This window comes from Erinaceus europaeus, chromosome 10 (genome assembly GCF_950295315.1).
Source record: "Erinaceus europaeus chromosome 10, mEriEur2.1, whole genome shotgun sequence".
Taxonomy (NCBI): domain Eukaryota; kingdom Metazoa; phylum Chordata; class Mammalia; order Eulipotyphla; family Erinaceidae; genus Erinaceus; species Erinaceus europaeus.
In genome coordinates, this window is record NC_080171.1 from 118,673,431 (window position 1) to 118,689,243 (window position 15,813).

At 41.0% G+C, this 15,813-nt stretch overlaps 1 protein-coding gene across 7 annotated transcripts in view; it reads right to left on the minus strand.

The window, feature by feature from the left end:
* The window catches only part of ANKRD12 (ankyrin repeat domain 12), a 99,989-nt gene that overhangs the window by 29,392 nt on the left and 54,784 nt on the right, over nucleotides 1-15,813 (minus strand). Inside the window, exon 9 of one of the 7 annotated variants that reach the window (XR_009552154.1) lies at nucleotides 8,245-8,324. The exons of 5 other annotated variants lie outside the window; for them this stretch is intronic. The gene's annotated coding sequence lies outside the window, so the exon portion shown is untranslated. Of the gene's footprint in view, nucleotides 1-8,244; nucleotides 8,325-15,813 lie in introns of those variants that run through there. One more of the 7 variants, XM_060200678.1, reaches the window with a different exon arrangement.

The window sequence follows — 15,813 nt, forward strand, 5'->3', positions numbered from 1 at the left end:
ATTTTTAGTAGTGATAAATACATTAAATCCTAAAGGTTTTCTCATCTAATTTTTCCTCTTGTTTAGCCCTTGGCTGTTATGATTAGTGGATAGATTGCCCTCGAGGGGTCTCCAAAAACAGAGAACTAACCCTTTTGCTTTCTAATACGAATTGTAATCTCCAAGACCAGTGATTTTGTTTTTTGTTAATATTTATTTATTCCCTTTTGTTGCCCTTGTTGTTTTTATTGTTGTAGTTATTATTGTTGCTGTTACTGATGCCACTGTTGTTGGATAGGACAGAGAGAAATGGAGAGAGGAGGGGAAGACAGAGAGGGGGAGAGACAGACACCTACAGACCTGCTTCACCACCTGTGAAGTGACTCCCCTGCAGGTGAGGAGCCGGGGGCTCGAACCGAGATCCTTATGCTGGTCCTTGAGCTTTGTGCCACGTGCACTTAACCCGATGTGCTACTGCCCAACTCCCTGATTTTGTTTTTTCATCTTGGCCCTTCTCATCTTTTTTTTTTTTTTAATATTTATTTTCCCTTTTGTTGCCCTTGTTTTTTATTGTTGTTGTAGTTATTATTGTTGTTATTGATGTTGTCATTGTTAGATAGGACAAAGAGAAATGGAGAGAGGAGGGAAAGACAGAGAGAGAGAGAAAGACACCTGCAGACTTGCTTCACTGCTTATGGAGCGACTCCCCTGCAGGTGGGGAGCCGGGGGCTTGAACCGGGATCCTCACACCAGTCCTTGCACTTTGCGCCACTTGTGCTTAACCTGCTGCACTACTGCCCGACTCCCCCTTTTCATCTTTCATTCAATTGGTTTTCCTCCAATCTGTGGATTTGCTTTCATATTGGCAAAGGGGAAAATTCATTTTTCAGCAACTTTGTGAAGTCTCTATAATAGGGTTCTTCCCGAGATCTGTTCACTGTGAATGATTTGTGGTTCTCACTAATTTCATTCTTCTTCTGGGACTGTTCCCTGGAAAAGATTTCTCTGAGTTTCAGGGGTTCTCTGAGGCTTCAATCGAGTGCTTCACACTTGCTACGAGGCTCTCTTAAGTCTACGTTGGGTGATTCCTTTGATCTGCAAGAGGTCACTATCCATAGCTAATATATTTAAAAATTACATAACTCATTCATGCTAGCCAGCCTAAAACAGTAATATTAGATTTGTTTTAAGAAACAAATTGGGAGTCAGGCGGTGGCGCAGTGGGGTTAAGCGCACGTGGCGCAAAGCGCAGGGACCGGCGTAAGGATCCCAGTTCGAGCCCCCGGCTCCCCACCTGCAGGGGAGTCGCTTCACGAGCGGTGAAGCAGGTCTGCAGGTGTCTATCTTTCTCTCCTCCTCTCTGTCTTCCCCTCCTCTCTCCATTTCTCTCTGTCCTATCCAACAACAAAGCAACGTCAACAATGGCAATAATAACCACAACGAGGCTGCAACAACTAGGGCAACAAAAAGGGGGAAAAATGGCCTCCAGGAGCGGTGGATTCATGGTGCAGGCACCGAGCCCAGCAATAACCCTGGAGGGGAAAAAAAAAATCTTTATAGTTTCTATATTCCTAAAGTAATTGAAATGTAGTTTAGAGAAAGGGAAGCTAAAATTTGTATTGTTTTGTATAGTTTCTTTTAGATCTCTTTTTATAATTCTTTTATGCCTGAGTTTCTTTTATATCTCTCTGGCTTTTTAGGCATTAGCCTGGCTTCACTGCTCTACCATAAAACATATATGTAACCGAAGGAAAAAAAAAATCGAGAGAAAGAGATAAACAGAGCGATGCACGGAAGTATCCTCCAGTCGCTGGGGGCCAGGCGTGGATCTATTTGGGCTGTCCGTCTGACAGGGCCAGGCGTGGATCTATTTGGGCTGTCCGTCTGACAGGGCCAGGCGTGGATCTATTTGGGCTGTCCGTCTGACAGGGCTAGGCGTGGATCTATTTGGGCTGTCCGTCTGACAGGGCCAGGCATGGATCTATTTGGGCTGTCCGTCTGACAGGGCCAGGCGTGGATTTATTTGGCTGTCCGTCTGACAGGCGCACACTACCCTGGGAAGCAATTTTGTTGGCCCACATATCTATTTCTAAAAGTGAGTTTTCTAACTTAGTTTTTATTATTATATTTACTTATTTATTGGATAAAGACAGTAAAAAATCCAGGGGGCAGGGGAGATAGAGAGGGAGAGAGACAGAGAGACACCTGCAGTTCTGCTTCACCACTCACAAAGCTTCCCCCTGCAGGTGGGACCGAGGGGATCAAACCTGGGTCCATGTGCACTGTAACCTGTGTGCTCAGCCAAGTGTGTCACCACCTGGCCCCAAAACTGATTTTCCTTAATGTTAAATATTTTATTTCTACTCTATGAGAAAAAAGTCATTCAGACATTTGAAAACTACTATGTCAGAGAGAACATATTATAACTGTATTTCTATACAGATATATATTGGGTTGTTTGAATAGCCGTGATGCATTTTTGCATGTGATAAAAGTTTTTTTTTAATATTTATTTTATTTATTCTCTTTTGTTGCCCTTGTTGTTTTCTTGTTGTAGTTATTATTGTTGTTGTCGTTGTTGGATAGGACAGAGAGAAATGGAGAGAGGAGGGGAAGACAGAGAGGAGGAGAGAAAGACAGACACCTGCAGACCTGCTTCACCACCTGTGAAGCGACTCCCCTGCAGGTGGGGAGCCGGGGTTCGAACCGGGATCCTTATGCCGGTCCTTGTGCTTCGCGCCACCTGCGCTTAACCCGCTACGCTACAGCCCGACTCCCGATAAAAATTTTTGTATGTGATAAAAAATAAAAGTATGTGATGACTTTTTAGACAATACAGTATGTTTTTCTGTGCAAAAATGTGTCATGACTTTTCTCACAACCCAACAGTTAAAGAGAATTACAGCTAAAAGTTGAAGGATGAGTTCAGACAGACGAAAATATAACCACCATTTAAAAGTACTACATCTAAAAGCAAAATCTACTTAGCAAGTAAAATCAAGTACCACAGCACTTTTATTAGTTCAATTATCAAGTTACAATTTTTTTCCTTTGAAAAATAGACCTGGTATCACTACAAAAATTTTGATGTCACTAAAGGAAACTGACAAAAATCACCCAGTCTCAGCTATTCCATCACAAACACACGTTACATGGAGGTCCTTTTAACTATGATTAGATCAAACAGTTCTCTATAGACAGGCCAATATAGATAAGGCTGAACTCAATTGAAATGCATGCATATATTAGATATTTTAAAGTAAGTATTTTTTCAGGGTTCTGCCCAGAAGTACCCTTTACACAACTTTATATATCATCTTAAGTATTCAGCAATATCAGTTACTGTTAATTATGTGACAGACTCACTTTAAGTTGCTAGGCACTGGAAGAGATTTACAGTTTTTAAAGGAAAAACATCAAGTTAACATTTTTTTAAAAACAAACGAACAAACAAACCCCACTGTGGTATTTTGGGCGAATGCATTTGAAATTCCTTGACTACTATCACCTAAATGAACCTCAAAGAGATGAACTCAGCAGTCTATTATTTGGTAACAAAATTTGAATTTGTATAACAAATTCATTTGAAGATAACCAAAGAGCATCTCAGTTGCAAATCATAACCTCCCATCAATTATTACCTGCAATATTATCACATACAAAATACAGAATGAATTACCGAATTTTCACAGACACTGAGTAGTGAGTATTTACAGTATGTGATAATTCAGATATCATCATCTTTCTCCTTTTCTCCACTGACCATAATCTGACAAATATTTTTTCTTTAAAAACATCTAAGGAAAAGACCGAGAACAGGGAGAAAGCATCGGGGCTGAACATGAGATGCTCAGCCTGGGGCTCCAGAGAGCCGGAGGGCCGGAGGGCCATTTCCAGCATCAGCCGATACTGGAGCTGAGCAGGGGCCTGGCTTCTGTTTCTCTCTCTCTTATGAACAAATAAAACTTTAAAATAAATACATCTTTAAATGACACTCCATGAATGACAAATTCTTAAGCTTTAGAACTAGATTGATACTTCGTCCACAGAAAACTCATGCTGAAATCTGCACTGGTTTAAAAGTATAGATTTTCACTTATGACCACAGAATGTGAACTCAGATCTAGAGGGATGCAGAGGTCACACAGGCTCGTAAGCTGAATATGGGCCCCAGATCACATCAAATCGATGGGGTTTACAGTCAACAATATTTATACACCTTTCCCAGATTTGGGAGCTACTCTCTTCCCTGATCCAGCTTTCTGGTCCTTCCAGCCATGACATCATCCCCCCAGACAATAATTAGGATCTGTCTGCATATCAGATTTCAGGCTCAGGCAAAAACAAACAAACAGACACTAGTATAGCCACAGGCCCTTTGGAATATAACTAAAATATGCCTACAAAAAAAAAACGGAGACACGCCCGCCCCACCCCAACTCTTCATCTGCACTATTCCAGCCTTTAGGTCCATGATTGGTCAACAATTTGTTTGGCTTTGTATATCAACTCTCTTTCAGCCACCAGGTTCCAGATGCTAGCAGGATGCCAACTAGACTTCCCTGGACAGACAACCCCACCAATGTGTCCTGGAGCTCTGCTTCCCCAGAGCCCTTCTCCACTAGGAAAAGAGAGAGACAGGCTGAGAGTATGACCTGTCAACGCCCATGTTCAGCGAGGAAGCAATTACAGAAGCCAGACCTTCCACCTTCTGCATCTCACTATGACCCTGGGTCCATGCTCCCAGAGGGTTAAACAATAGAAAAGCTATCAGGAGAGGGGATGGGATACAGAGTTCTGGTGGTGGGAATTGTGTAAAGTTGTACCCCTCTTATCCTATGGTTTAGTCAATGTTTCCTTTTTATAAATAAAAAATTTAAAAGAAAAGTACAGATTTTCAAATAAAAGTACTGCAGTGTTTTATTATTATTTTTTTAATTTTAGTATTTTATTTATTTTTGAGAGAGATGTAGAGAGAGAAAGACAAAGAGAAACACCAAAGCACTGCTCAGCTCTGGCTTATGGTGGTGCGGGGGATTGAACCTGGGAGGTCGGAGCCGAGCCTTAGGCATGGCAGTCTCTTTGCATAACCACTGTGCTATCTACCCCCGCCCCGCAGTGTTTTTTTTAATATGCAAAACTTAGTTAGAAGTGACTGGTGATATTTAGAAAATAGCTTGAAAAGTTAAGATTTGGAACTCTTGTAAAGTGTACCATGTATGTCACAGAGGAGAGGAGAAAAACACAACAAATGTGTGGGAGATTCAACACACAACAAATCTTGAATTGCTCATGGAAAATAAAGAGTTTACTCCCTTTTTCAAGCTGTATGCCCAACCTTCTGCACATAATGCACATTTGAGTGTCTGTTTATTTCCTCTCACAGAACACAGAAGCAGAAAGGGTGCTAAACACCGAACACAGTACTTGTTGCTATTCAACAGCTTCAGAAAGCTTTAACCAAAGTGGTTATAAACAGTTCTGGTCACAGAAAATAATGTTTCTGTGCCAGGGGATAGCACAGTGAATGGGTCGTTCGCCTTTCAAGCATGAGGTCCTGAGTTTAATCCTCGGCATTCCATGTGCCTGGATGATGCTTCGGTTTAGTCTGTCTGTCCGCACACTTCTCCCTCCCCTTTAAATAATAGATGGTACTTTGGTGGTGGCGGTATTCTGAGAGAAGTGAAAATGTCCCTCTCTGCAAAACAACAGTCTTGTAATGCGACATTTCTTTAATAACAATATTAAAAACAAGACCACGTAGGAGTTAATATCATTAAACAAAAAAAGTAGAAGGAAAAGAAGGTTCTTGGGTTGTAAATTATGATTTTCCTATCTGTTACTTATAGAATGTATATACAATAAAGTGATTTTAAAATGCTATTTGCAAAGCAAGAAGATAAAAATACTCTTTACATGTTAAATCAAGACATTTTTAATTTGTAACATACCAACATGCAAACCCTGAAACGTTCTATCAAGTCTAAAATCCTAACGATCAAATATGTTGATATGTATTGACATTCTTATTAACACCCTGTATAAATTCTTCACTATAATTTTTATACTTCTAAGGAAAAAGGTTTTCTTTAGAATTTCCTAAAGTGATAGTTCTCCTCACTTGTAAAGTATTAGCATTTTTAAAATAAAAATTTGTGGTATATGTCGACATACTGTCCTTTGGATTCCTTGACCCATCATCATTAACTGCTGTGATTTCATGTATGTGCCTATATATCAACAGCCACATCTTCAAAGATCTGATCCATAAAATGGAGGGAGTGAACTTCACAGACTATAGCAGCACATTTACAGCAGATACAATCTCCTCTTGTAACAATAAGAAAAAATACTGGTCATGGTCATTTTGTGTATAACACAGAAATGTACGCAGTAACTATTTGTGAGTAAAAACATAGTGATGTCTTTTTGAAAGTTTTTTTAAATCTGTTCTATGGTAGGAACTGAAACTAGTTCGTCTATTTATTGTGATAGAGCACATTCTTGCTTAAGCTGAAGTATGAAGTAAGGAAAAGTTACAGCAACAACGTATTAAGTAGGTCAGTTTACTGGCAGACAACATGAGGTAAGAAGAAGGTTAGGGGCTGGGGACGATGCAGAGTGTAGAACACATGCTTTGTAAATATGAGGTCTAGGATTCATCCTGATGCAGAGAGAGAGGGGGGCCAGGAAGGAAAAGGATGTCAGAAAGGAAATACTTTTAATTTTGTTCACTGGACACTGTTAAGTAATGAAGTCAGTATCTGAAAACTTGTAACAGAATCTCTATTTTGGCAAACACAAAGTAATAGAAAATTCAGGAAGCCTACTATGTGGCACAAAGTTATCCACTTGTTCATCAACATAATTATGCTTTATGACATCATTTGTCTCTAGTCCTCAGCAGGGTAGTAGTCAGCAATTGTCTATAGCCAACATTATTATCAGAGATATTTCCATATAGGAATGTAATGTGGAGTAAGAATGGGAAAGGGTAGAAACTAGGGGGAAAAAATGAAATATTATGCAAATTTTTTTGTTAAAGGCAACAAAACGGAGTGTGTGTGTGTATATATATATATGTTTCTCTCTTTTTAAAAATTTCTTTATTGGGGAAAATATTACGCAAATTTTAAGATGCCATACATCTGTACACAAATGATCTGTATTAACTAGGACATACACTTCTGTAACAATATCATGTTTCATATGCGTGACATAAAACTGTTACTCAGTGTGGTCCATCAACTGAGGCCAGATCGCAAATTGTTTATTACTAATCCATGATGAAATACGAAGCTTAAACCAAAGATGGAAATAGACTATGTCACCAGCACATTGTTTAGTTAACATTTTTTCATGCCATGTTTTCTTTTTTCTAAATTAAAAAAAAAAATTTATTTATTTACTTGTTTTTGTATAGAGACAGAAACTGAGAGAGAGGGGGGAGACAGAGAGGAAGAGAGGTAGACAGACACCTGCAGATCCGCTTCACCACTTGTGAAGCAACCCCCTGCAGGTGGGGAGCTGGGGGCTCGAACCAGGATCCTAAACTGTTTGTGCCACATGCACTTAACCCGCAGCACTCCCGCCTGACTCCCCATGTTCTTTTTTTTTTTTTCCATGAAGGAAAGAAGTACATTCTGACAAAAGGTTTTTATTTCGAGTAGTAGTAACAGTTAGCCAAAATACTCAGCTACTCTGAGTGGCGCTGACAATACAAGCCTAATGCCTAATGGGATAAACCGTATTGAAAATGTCAGATATGTAGGGCTGAGGAGATAGCATATAGCTATGCAAAAAGACTCATGCTGGGGCACCAAACTCCAAGTTAAATCCCCAGCAACATCTAGCCAAAGCTGAACAGCATTCTGGTAACACACACACACACACACACACACACACACACACACACACACCCTACCTTAAAATGCTACGTATCTAATACAGTTTGATTTACTCCACATTTATTAAGTTCTTCAATTCACAGACCTACTTATATTTTCCAACCATGAAACACTTAAAGTGTATCTGTCACATGGATGACACAATATACCAGATGGATAACAATGCTATCATACCTTATACATATAAACAACTACGGGCAGTTAAATAAATTTTTTATTGACTATTACTATGATGTGAAATTAGACTGTCAAATTTGATAACATTTAGTCTAATAAGGACCTCATGTAAATTAAGCAATAAATGTTGGGTATTTTTATCAGTCTTTTAGCAACTCCAAAATCATTGTATGATACTTACTGATAATTTTTGCATCATTCCTTGAAGGATTTTGATCAAGCAATAACTCAGGTACTTTCAGCAAGTGGAAAATAAATACTCTGTAAAATCAATACATAGGTGATGAACACATGGAACAATTAAATTAGTGAAAATAAAAAACGTTCTGTGTTCCACCCTAGTTAAACTTGAAAACTCAAAGAAACTGCTTTCAGTCTTCCATGGAGAACATTTGTTGTAGCGTGCCTTTTAATGGAAACTGGCCAAGTAAGCTGCCTCTCATTACCCTCTTTTCTGAAGAGGTAAAAATTAAGTTTGTAGCCACAGTAAATGAGAGACTTGACATAACACATTTCTGTTTTTCAAGTATTAGTTTCTTGTCTCTTAGGAACGGTAGAAAATCGACAGGGATTAGAGTGTGATAATGTATCTTTTTCTTTCTTTGTGTGAGACTGAATCCGGGGCCTCATGGATGTGTGATGTCATCACTGAGTGACCTACCTGGCCTAATTGTTTAAGGTTCTCTGTTTCTTTGAGAGAGACATGAAGAGATACCACAGCACTCTTCTGTCACTCACGGATCTCCTCTGGTGGTATCAATGGTGCTCCACTGTGAGGCATGGGCTCAGACCTAGAGCTTCACACGCAGCAAGACGTGCGTGCTGCCAGGTGAGCTGCCACCTGGCCCATTTCCTTTTTCTTTCTTTCTTTTTTATTTATTTATTACTGGGTAGAGACAGAGATAAACTGAGGTGGGGGGAGATAGAGAGGGAGAAAGAGAGACACCTGGAGCCTTGCCTCACCACTCATGAAGCTTTCCCCCTGCAGGTGGGGACCAAGGCTGGAACCTGGGTCCTTGTGCACTGCAGTGTGTGCCAACGCCTGGACCCCATCCGTTTTCTTAATCAGTTGTGTCCCCCATGATTACTCAGTGCTTAATACATAATGGGTGTTCCAAGACAGCTGCTGAATTGGGATAAAGGAAAAGGAGAAAAAGTTTCCGATGAGCATCAAGTATCTAAGTCTGCGTAGCTGAATGATGTTACTATTAATTACCATAAGGAAAACAGGTAAATGGAGAAAAGTAAGTTTCACATATATATTTGGACTGCATACACACACACACACACTCACACACACTCACACACTCTCACACACACTCACACACACACACACACTCACACACACACACTCACACTCTCACACACTCACACTCACACACACACACAAACTCACACACTCACACTCACTCACACTCACACACACACACTCACACACACACTCACACACTCACACACACACACTCACTCACACTCACACACACACACTCACACACACTCACACACACACACACACACACACACACTCACACACTCACATAGAATCATTAGAGGGAAGTATGGATTAAGAGATCTTTGAAAGTTCTCACCCCAGAGATTATAATGCATGGTAATGAAATGGGAGAAAAAATGAAGATGAGCTTCTAAAAGGCAACTGAGAAGTAAGACTAGGAAGCTGACTGAAAACCAGGAATGAATTAGTCCTGGAACCAGGAAAGGTGTCTTTTAGGAGAGTGTGATCAACACTATCGAATTCTGCAGAGAAGATGAAGACACCGAGGCATCTGGTGGCTAGATCAGGTGTAGAATCAGTGCAGTGCACTTTCAGAAATTTAGTTGTAAAGGGAAGGCAGAGGGGTCAACTAAACAGAAAACACGGCAAGAGACAGCTTCACTGTCTTGTTCACTGATGTGCACAAGATCTTCTCAAACGATGTGTTCAGTTCTCCCCCCCACCGTCCCTTCCTGTGCCACTCCCCCACCACCAAGTTTCACTAGAAGTCTGAAATACATCCTTCTAGATCTTACTGCATGCTTTTGTAGACAAATGTCTTGTACATATATAAAGCTACATGCAAGGTTTTCAAACATCATTTTACAAAATTGAGATACTAGAATTATTCATCACGATATTTTCCAATCTCTCAATTGGCACATAATTAAGACAACTTCTTCACTAGTTGCAATAATAGTTCACATCGAAGCTAGAGACCTCAGTATTTGCAGCTAATCCCCTACTGATTATTGCACTTTTTCCTTCTGCTACTAGAAACACTGCTGCAATAGATAAAGGATATTCTTCAAAGGGTGAGTGCTGCATAAATATTCCTAAAGAAGTTTTTATAACGTTAAGTTCTGCACTTATAGGGGACCGGTGGTAGCGCAGCAGGTTAAGTGCACATGGCACAAAGTTCTGCACTTATACAAAAGTAGAATGTTACACTAAACCCCTAGGCACTCACCACTCAACTCGATTAATTATTAATCTCTGGCCAACTCACACTGCTAATCATTCTACCTATTACATCATTTTATTTCTTTCTTTTAAAGATTTTATTTATTAATGAGAAAGATAGGAGGAGAGAGAGAAAGAACCAGGCATTACTCTGGTACATGTGCTGCCGGGGACTGAATTCAGGACCTCATGCTTGAGAGTCCAATGCTTTTTACCCCCTGCGCCACTCCCAGACCACGCTATTATATCATTTCCAACTACATTATAGTCACCTATTTCATTAATATTTAATACATATCCCTGTAACATAATATTAATAGCATTTATAATTTTGTTAGCTGTTGACTATTTTTCAAACTGTAGTATTTTGCATACCTCCCTTTTTATCTCTTCTCCACACTAGGTAACTGCTTTAATAAAATGTTGGGCTTATTCTGCTATCATTTCTTTTGAAAAATATAAGAAATCTTTTTATACTTAAAAAAGATCCACAACAACGGCAACAAAAGGGAATAAATAAATAAATAAAATAAAAAAAAAAAGATCCTTAAATGTGTGAATTATCTAGTTCCACCCTGACAGGTAAAATACCATGATCAGGTAAATTATTTTTATGTTCCAGTTCTTTTCTCAGTGGATAATTTATTTCTCCTTTTTTCCATGCAGAGGATGAGGAGGGGAGACCACAGTACTGTTCTGCAGCTCATGAATGTTGGCCAAAGGCTCAACCCTGAATCCTGCAATGCAAAGTATGTGCTCTACTGGTTGAGACCAGGCCCCCTTGACATTGGTATCTTTATGTTTGTTTTTATAGCACTGACTTCCTTTTTTCTTGTTAAGTAGGACATTCCTCATGATCATCCGTCCTCTGTCAGAAAGCTACAGAAGGAATGTTACATCTTTCTCAATTTCCCACAACTGGAGACACAGGCCGTGCCTCAGGGCTCCTCTCACTGCTGACTCTGAGCTGACACAGTCTGGGTGCTGCTGGGTTTCTATACTGCACAGCCGCCGTTCATTTTCCCCGTTCCGTATGAAAGGCCGTGTAAATGTCCTGCTCCTCAGCAGGGCTGCCCCTGGCTTTCCCCCCACCAGTGACTCTTGTCTAGTAATCTTGAGTTCCTGTTAGTGCTGATAATCACCGGGTGTGGGTGGAGCTCGCCTAGGAAATTTTTGCAGGGATGGAAATATTCTGTATCTGCATAAGGCTCAGCTATACAAATATCTGCATATACTATACTATCTGCACAGACTATACTAATGAATTTGAATATCACATCAAAATCATATATAAAACTTAACTACAGTTAATCAAAGCCATGTTGAGGTATTTAAGATCATCTGCATATGTGATAATGTACTAAAGAAAATACAGCAAAAAAATTAACAACTATAAAATGGAGTTGGTTGGTAAAGGCTGTTTACTGTACATTTCCATATTTATGCTTAAATCATATTCATAATCAAATTGTCGGATTTTAGGAAAAAGGAGCAGTGGAAGTAACTACGTTGCGAGAGAGCAGGGAAGAGGACTGCTCAGCTCTGACATGCGGTGAAGGGAGAGAGCCTGGGTTCACACGTGTAAGTCACGTGCCCTACTGCCGAGCTATCGTCCGGCCCACAAACGCTTTAAAGGGCAACACGAGGTGCACACTGCTCTATCCACAGGTCTTCCTTCTCAAGAGTTAAACTGAAGTATTTGCTGGCATACAGGAGAGAAACAGAATTTATACATTTATATGTCTAGGCCAGTTTTGCATTTGCCTTTCTATGTTCTTCTCAGGGGTTCATTTCCTGTCTTCTGCCTCTCACTGTATTTTTTTTTTTTTTTTTTTTGCCTCCAGGGTTATTGCTGGGGCTCAGTGCCTGCACCATAGTGTTCCTGTGGCCATTTTTTCCTTTTTTTCCGATTTTTTGGATAGGATAGAGATAAACTGAGAGGGGATGGGAAGAGAGAGGGATGGGAAGAGAGAGGGAGAAAGACAGACACTGCAGACCTGCTTCACCACTTGTGAAGCAACCTCCCCTGCCTGCAGGCCGGGAGCTGGGGGACTGGGACCGGGATCCTTGCGCTTACTCTGTGTGCTTAACCTGGTGCCCCACTGACCGGCCCCCAGGCCAGAACACCTTTTCAACAAATGCAGTACAGACTGAACCTTGGGCTTCACACTAGCAAGTTCTACCCTCACTCACTGAGCCATAACCCAACAAGTAGGATTTTTTGTTACTGTTTTTGTTAGATTAATATGCTATTCTTATTAAGGTTAAAAAAAAAACTTTTATAGTGTGGTTCTATTTCTCCTCAATTATATTTATGAACTTCCATTTATTTTTCCTTGACACATCTGCAATACATAGGTTTGCTTATTTATTCTTGTCAGAAAACCAATTATTTGGCTAACGTGCCCCCTTCTGATTGAGAACTCATTAAATCCTACTCTCGATTAAACTTTTGCTTCTCTTTTTGGATTTTAGTTTCCTTTTCTAATTTCCTCAGTAAATTAATCAGTTTTATTTTTAAAAAATATTTATTTAATGAGAGTCAGAGAGATAAACAGAGACTAGAGCACTGCTGTGTCTGATATGGTGCTGGGGACTGAGCTCAGCATCTCCCGGCTGCTGTGTCTGATATGGTGCTGGGGACTGAGCTCAGCATCTCCCGGCTGCTGTGTCTGATATGGTGCTGGGGACTGAGCTCAGCATCTCCCGGCTGCTGTGTCTGATATGGTGCTGGGGACTGAGCTCAGCATCTCCCGGCTGCTGTGTCTGATATGGTGCTGGGGACTGAGCTCAGCATCTCCCGGCTGCTGTGTCTGATATGGTGCTGGGGACTGAGCTCAGCATCTCCCGGCTGCTGTGTCTGATATGGTGCTGGGGACTGAGCTCAGCATCTCCCGGCTGCTGTGTCTGATATGGTGCTGGGGACTGAGCTCAGCATCTCCCGGCTGCTGTGTCTGATATGGTGCTGGGGACTGAGCTCAGCATCTCCCGGCTGCTGTGTCTGATATGGTGCTGGGGACTGAGCTCAGCATCTCCCGGCTGCTGTGTCTGATATGGTGCTGGGGACTGAGCTCAGCATCTCCCGGCTGCTGTGTCTGATATGGTGCTGGGGACTGAGCTCAGCATCTCCCGGCTGCTGTGTCTGATATGGTGCTGGGGACTGAGCTCAGCATCTCCCGGCTGCTGTGTCTGATATGGTGCTGGGGACTGAGCTCAGCATCTCCCGGCTGCTGTGTCTGATATGGTGCTGGGGACTGAGCTCAGCATCTCCCGGCTGCTGTGTCTGATATGGTGCTGGGGACTGAGCTCAGCATCTCCCGGCTGCTGTGTCTGATATGGTGCTGGGGACTGAGCTCAGCATCTCCCGGCTGCTGTGTCTGATATGGTGCTGGGGACTGAGCTCAGCATCTCCCGGCTGCTGTGTCTTATATGGTGCTGGGGACTGAGCTCAGCATCTCCTGGCTGCTGTGTCTTATATGGTGCTGGGGACTGAGCTCAGTATCTCCCGGCTGCTGTGTCTTATATGGTGCTGGGGACTGAGCTCAGTATCTCCCGGCTGCAATCCCTGTGCTTCGTCTGCTGAGACACATTCCCAGTGCAAATCTTAATTCTTTCCAAGCTTTAATGATGACAGGCCTGGATTTTCATAGTACAGCTATGAGCTCATCTAGTACGTACTATGTTTTTGCATATAAACTCCACAATCTTGGACACTTTCCTCATAAGGAATTTTTTATGTAGAACAAAATGTGAAAGTAATAACTAGTATTGTGTTTCCATCAATCTGGCCTTATATTTCTAACAATTTTTGCTTTTTATATTTTGAGAACATTAAGTTTGAGGACAATAGAACTTTATTTTGCATTATGACATTTCCCTCACAACACCGTGATTTTTTGGTCATGCATTGGGCTTTAATTCTTCTTCTTTCTTTCTTTCTTTCTTTCTTTCCTTTTGTTGCCCTTGTTGTTTTATGGTTATTATTGTTGTTATTTATTTATTTTTTTAAATATTTATTTATTTAATATTTATTCCCTTTTGTTGCCCTAGTTGTTTTATTGTTGTAGTTATTATTGTTGTCGTTGTTGTTGGATAGGACAGAGAGAAATGGAGAGAGGAGGGGAAGACAGAGAGAGGGAGAGAAAGACACCTGCAGACCTGCTTCACCGCCTGTGAAGCGAAGCCCCTGTAGGTGGGGAGCCAGGGACTTGAACCGGGATCCTTAGCCGGTCCTTGCGCTTTGCGCCACGTGCACTTAACCCGCTGCGCTACCGCCTGATTCCCTATTATTGTTGTTATTGATGCCGTCATTGTTGGATAGGACAGAGAGAAATTGAGAGAGGAGGGGAAGACAGAGAAGCCCTACCACCCGACTCCCTAATTCTTCTTTTATAATGTCATACTGTAATAGTTTTTGTTTTCTAAGAGCATTCTAGAACTATTCTTTCAAATATATAAAAATAGGGGAGTCAGGGTAGCGCAGTGGGTTAAGCGCATGTGGCGCAAAGCGCAAGGACCGGCCTAAGGATCCCGGTTTGAGGCCCCGGCTTCCCACCTGCAGGCTTCCCACTAGCAGTGAAGCAGGTCTGCAGGTGTCTCTTTCTCTCCCCCTCTCTGTCTTCCCTATCTCTCTCCATTTCTCTCTGTCCTATCCAACAACAACAACAATAAAAAAACAACAATAACTACAACAATAAAACAACAAGGGCAACAAAAAGGAATAAAAAAATAATTTTTTTTAAAATGTGGAAAAAAAGAGAAAAAACCAACCCCCCTAAATTTATATAAAAATCATTATCATTTATCTTTCCCTATTTAAAACATTAATTTACTTAACTTTTATTGTCATCCTCATCTCCCCCCAAAGCTTTTAGCCTCTAAGTTGGTATGTAAAATGAAACTACTACAAAACCTTTTCCCTTTTTAGTAAGATTTGATAGTCAACTCGATGATATTTAAGTAGTCATCCAGGCATCTCCTTTGCTGGCAGTGCTCACCGCCACGCCTTTTCATCAAAGCACTCATTCTTCTGCTTGTAATTTGGCACCATCTCTTAGTCAGGTGGACTGCACTATGATTAATTCTTGTTCAAAGCAATAAGGATGTGATAATCAGAAGGTTGCTTTTCTACATGATAATTTAGTTATTTGTACAAAAATAAAGGGTAGAGCCCCCCCAAACTATAGGTGCTGTTTTATTTTTTTGTGGCAATGGCTGCAATTAAATGAGAATGGGATTTTAATGTTCTCCATTTGCGAATAAAGCAATCTAAAAGTAGTGTATCCAATCGCTTGT